Below are 5730 nucleotides of genomic sequence, written 5' to 3'. Positions count from 1 at the left end.
CAAAAACGCTATTGTCTTAATTATTGTCTCATTCATTCCGTCACCCAGGTTTTTGTCAAACTACCACTAACAATAAGATAATGAATAAGGACCCCCCCTCCCCAAAATGTCCACACCCTAATCCCTGGAACCTGTGAATACGTTACCTGACATGGGAAAACAGGCTTTTCAAACATGATTAAACTAAAGATCATGAGATGGAGAGATTATGCAGGGTTATCAGGGTGAGCCCAATATATTCACAAGGATCCTTATAAAAAGGAGGCTAAGGGTCAGAGTCCCAGATGGAGGTGGGACAATGTGGAGAGCAACTGGAAGACGCAGATACCTTGCTGGCTTTGAAGACGGAGGAAGAGGCCATAAGGCAAGGACTCAGCGGCTTCCAGAAGCTGGAAATGGCAAAGACTTGGATCATTTCCTGGAACCTCCAAAAGGAACACAGCCTGACTGACACCTTGATTTGAGGACTTCTGATCTCTAGAACTATCAGATAATACATTTGTGTTGTTTTGCATCTCTAGGATTGTGGTAATTTGTTTCAGCAGCCGTAGGAACCTAACACAGGAACTCACTGCAGAAGCATAAAGGATGAGGAGCCACAACCCGTCCTGCAATGACTTACATAGTGCAGCTCCCGAAACAGTTCAAAACTACAGGTATTGAAGGGGACGATAACAGACGTCAAGTGTGTGCTGTAAGAATCATGACTGGCTTGGAAGTCTGACTCTGGGTTTTGACTCCTGCAGTTCACCTCTTGATCCTCACCACAAACTCATTCCTTCTGTAAATAATACAGAGAACCAGACGGACACACTGGTCCCCTCTGGATTCTGCCCCTCCCCCTTGAAGTCAGTGCTGGGCTTAATCAGTGGCCTCCTAACAGTGGGTGTGTCTTTGGGTGTCAGGAAAGGAAGGAGGAGGAAGGTCACCTGCTTGAGCCTTCAGTGTCCCCTCGGTGGTCTTGAGGGATCCTATCCAGTTCCAAACACTCCCAGATCTGTACAAGGAAACCTGTGGATGAAGGGACCCTGGCCTCTTGGTGGGACTTCGTTTATCTGCACCTGGTGTGTCCCAACCACCTCCCTGTCCCCTCGGCATCTATATAAGAACTCCTTTCGGCCAGGTGTGTTACTCATTTTGATTTGAATTCCGATAAATTCGCTTTTCTTCCTTTTCCTCTTTTCCAGAGATGTTTGCCTCCCGTGGTGTTTAGTGCTCCTGAGGGACCAGAGTTCCACAAGTCTCCCCAGCTGGACCGCCACTTCGCCTGGCTCTGCGAGGAGGTGGCTCCACCTGGGGTTACACCCCCTCAGAGGCGGCACGGGTGCTGGAAACCCGGGCGGGGGCGGGGAAGCCTGTAACACCCACAGCGGTGAGCCTGCAGCTCACCGCTACTAAAATAAGAGCTGGATTTATGAGCACCATACATCAAAACTCTACATCCTCTCTCATTCTTTAATAGGGCGGAACTGTGTTTCCAGAACTTGTGTGACTCCAGGCAGAAGGGTTCCTCTACTTTGGTGTTCCAGCTCTCTGCTAAGGCAGTGAAAGCAGCGACAGCATCCTCGCATGGTCCTGCCTTTATTCAAGGGTCCTTCAGGCTTCCAGATTAACTAAATACCAAGACTGGGGTGATTCGTTTCTAAGTTTTCATTATTTTTAACAATTTTTAAAACTTTAATGTTTAAATCATTTTAGACCCACAGGCCCGCAAGACCTGCAGGAAGCTGCGAAGATAGTGTAGAGAGAGCCCACGTACCCATCACCCAGTTCCCTCAATGGTTACATTTTGTATAAGCCTAGTTCACCATCAAATCCAGGATCCTGACATTGACACAACATGTGTGTCAAGTTCTGTGTCATTTTACCACGTGTAGATTTCTCGTAACAACAACCTCAATCAACATACAGAGTTGTTCCGTCCACACAAGGACCTCCCTCACGCTACTCCTTCAGACTCACACCTGCCATACTGTCTCCACCATTCGTAACACTAATCTGTTTTCCATGTCTGTGCTTTTGTCATTTCAAGAATGTTGCATGAATGAGGGTGGGAGGGTATAGCTCAGTGGTAGAGTGTGTGCTCAGCACGCACGAGATCCTGGGTTCAGTCCCTAGTACCGCCACTAAAAATACATAAATGAACCTACTCCCCCAGTAAATAAAGACATAAATAAATGTATATATCGATTGCCATATGAATGAAATCATAAGTATGTGACCTTCTGAGATCGGCTTTTTTCATTCAGCATAATGCCCTTGAGATACATCTGAGTCCTGACATGTATCAAAATTTCAGCTCCTTTTAGTTGCTGAATGTCCCTTGCTGTGGACATACCACAGCTTAACCATCCATCGATTGAGGGACATTTTGGTTGTTTCCAGTTTGGGGCTATTATAGATAAAACGGCTATGAAAATTCAAGCAGAGTCTTCTGTGGGGACATAACTTTTCATTTCTCTGGGATAAATGGCCAGGAGTGCTACTGCTGGGTTGTGGGGAAAGTGCATGTTCAATGTTTAATAAACTGCTAAATTACTTTTCAGGATGGCGGTACCATTTCACATTCCCACCTGCAGTGTATGAGCAACCCAGCATCTCCGTCTCCTCGCCAGGCCGGCGTCTGTCTGTGTCTCTACTCTTCTTCCAGCTGCTCTGGTAGGTGTGCAGGGACCTCTCGTCACGGTCTTGATCCACATTTCTCTGCTGGCTGATGACACTGAACACTTTGTCATGGGCTTATTTCCATCCGTATACTTTCATGTCTTTTGTCTCTTTTCCAATTGGATGGTTTGATTTTTTTAACTGTTGACTTCTGAGAGTTCATGATATATTCTAAATACGGGTCCTTAACCAGATACATGGTTTGCAAATATTTTCTCCCAGACCACAGGTTTCATCCTTTTAATGGGATATTTCACAAAGTAAAAATTTTGAATTTCAATAAGGTAAAATTTATGGATTTATTATTTTATGATTATGTTTTTGGCATCATGTATACGACTCTTAGCCAATCCTAGGTCATGAACGTGTTCTGCTCTTACCTTCTAAAAATTTTACAGTTTTGCGTTTCACTTTTAAATCTTTGGTCCACTTTTGTATAAGGTGTGATCTTAGTTGGGTTTATGTCCTTTTGCCTGTGGATACCCAGCTGTTGGCCAACAACATTTGTTGAAAAGATCATCCTTCCTCTATTGAATTGCTTTTATTTCTTTACCAAAAATTTTGAATTTTGCCTCTTCTAGAGCACACAACCCAAATTCAGATGCAGTGAAGCCACTGGTACTGTGATTTCAAATAACTCATCCAGTGAGAAGCCTCAGTGAGCTGCGGTGGCTGTTTCTTACATGCATGTGTGTCATGGAGGGAACCTAACATCAAGAACGGGTCACTCCCAACATGGATGGACCTGCAGATGATCATAGTAAGTGAAGTAAGTCAGACAAAGACAAATATCATATGATATCACTTCCATGTGGAATATAAAGAAAAGATACAAATGAACTTATTTATGAAACAGAAACAGACTCACAGACATAGAAAACAAATTTATAGTTACCAAAGGGGAAAGGGTAGGGGAGGGATAAATGAAGAATTCGGGATGAACAGATACACACTATTACATATCAAATAGATAAACAACAAGGACCCACTCACTGTAGAGCACAGGGAACTATACTCGATACCTTGTAACAACCTATAATGGAGAATAATTTGAAAAAGGATGGATATATAGATATATATTTGTATGTATAACTGAATCCCTTTACAGTACATCTGAAACAATGTTAATTAACAATACCTCAATGAAAAATAAAAATTAAAAAATTAAAAATGAATAAATGAGATTAGATGGGAGGGCACAGAGACCGACACAGGAAAAAACCATGTGCAGACCCATGAGAAGGTGAAGGCACAGAGTAAGTTGTGCTACCACAGCCAAGGACCTCTAAGAACCACCCAGTCCTGGAAAAAGCAAAGAAGGGTCCTCCCCTAGAGTGTCTGGAGGGAGCGTGACCCTGCTCACACCTTGATCTCCATCTTCTGGCCTCCAGAACTGTAAGAGCTTCAGTTCTCATTGTTTTGAGCCACCACGTTTGTGGTGGTCTGTACTGCTCCCTAGGAAACGGACACAAGCACCCCGGCCATTGATGAAGTTCCTGTGAAAAGCCACCTTGTGCCTGTGTTACTACCTTGACCTGTGAGCTGGCGGGGGGGGGGGGGGGGGGGAGCAGGTGTCCTAGTGGCCAGAAGCAGAAGCTTTCAGATTAAGGAGACCGAGGCTGAATCCAGATTCTGTCAATCACGCGCTGTGTGACCTTGGACATGTTTCTTCGATTCTCTGTGCTTCAGTGGCATCTCCAAAAAGGTGGGTGAAAAAACAGTGCCTCCCTCACAGTGTTGTTAAGAAGAAAGGAGACTGTCCCTGTGAAAGTGCGTGGTGCGAGGGCAGACCGACGGTGAGACACGTTCCCCAGGACCGAGCGTGGGCTGAGCCCCAGCTCAGTGCCTCCTCCGTGTGAGTGCTGGGAGTCGTAAGTCAGAGGAAAGCGCACTGCTAATGGCATCGAGCTCTTTGAACCTGTTCTTCTCTGTAAGCTTCTTGTCAGTAATTTAAAAAAGGAAGAACAAGTTGCTCTCAGAGTTGAATAAAACAGGCAACTTGCTGGCAGGCTGAGCAGATAGAAATAGAGCATTAGTTTGTAGGCTGGAGAAAGCATTTTCTCATATTAAGATGAGCCGGGTTGGACGCAAGTGGCCTCTGAGGCTGTGGGACAGCCAGCCTGGGAACCTGGAAGGTTCAGAGAGACGCTGGTGCCTCGTCGAGCCGGTCCTCGGGATGCAGCTTAACCATAATGAAGCTTGCCCACGTTAACGACGCTTGTCCTCCTGGTTCGGAAAGGACAGAACTGCGATCTGAAAATGCTTCTTGCCCTACGATCTCCCCAAGCGACAAAAACAAGTGCCTGTTTTTTGTTTGTTTGTTTGTTTGTTTTTTGCTTTTTTGTACAATGTTTGAACTGATGTCAAGTTCATAAGTAGGATGCAGTTCATTTGCTTGAGTGGTGGGACCCTGCTTTTCCGGGTAATAAGCTGAGGCCAACACAACATGAACTTCCACTCGGGAAATCACTCCTTCAAATATGGCTGTTGACGTCCCTTCTGGTTGCCCTGCTCCTTTGCACACGTCATGCTTGGGGACGCAGGACTACTGTCCAGGGGCAGAACTGGCCAAGGTGAGGGGCCTGCAGACTTTCTGCTGAGGGATTTGACTGAATGTAAAACAGATTGGTTGCCAGCTGGCTTCTGGAGTCCACCACCAGCCTTTTGTTAGATGAAAACTGACTATCTGTTTAAAACAGGCTTTTAGCAATATTATATTTGGCTGAAAATCTTTTAAAATGTTTATGACTTGGCAGGTGGTCAATTCAGGGGCCAAAGTGCAGTTTAATTCCCCAGGAAACAAAATCTAGGGTGAAAGGAAGACTGTCCACTAGCGGAGGGGAATAAAATGGAAGGACCCTGGAGGAGAAGAGCAGGTCATGAGGGCAGCTGCTTTGCCTCACCTGCTGAGGGCCCAGCTCACTGTCAGAGGCCCAGGGGGCGCGTGCTTACCTGCCACGGATCATCTGTGAATTCACGCAGGACTCCGGCGCCACCACGTCGCCAGCAGCTTTTGTGTGATCATCACTTTTATTGCGTTCCCTCCATGGGTCTAATGAACAGACT

General features: G+C 45.7%; 1 long non-coding RNA gene across 1 annotated transcript; it reads left to right on the top strand.

Moving 5' to 3' along the window:
• Positions 1-635: 635 nt before the first annotated feature.
• On the top strand, positions 636-2573 carry LOC135319286 (uncharacterized). The gene is made up of 4 exons (XR_010377743.1): positions 636-656; positions 1188-1283; positions 1463-1631; positions 2547-2573. It is a non-coding gene; the product is annotated as an uncharacterized LOC135319286 (long non-coding RNA).
• Positions 2574-5730: the final 3157 nt, after the last annotated feature.

Source organism: Camelus dromedarius, chromosome 25, assembly GCF_036321535.1.
Source record: "Camelus dromedarius isolate mCamDro1 chromosome 25, mCamDro1.pat, whole genome shotgun sequence".
In the NCBI taxonomy this organism is placed as follows: domain Eukaryota; kingdom Metazoa; phylum Chordata; class Mammalia; order Artiodactyla; family Camelidae; genus Camelus; species Camelus dromedarius.
This window is presented reverse-complemented; position numbering and strand designations above follow the sequence as displayed.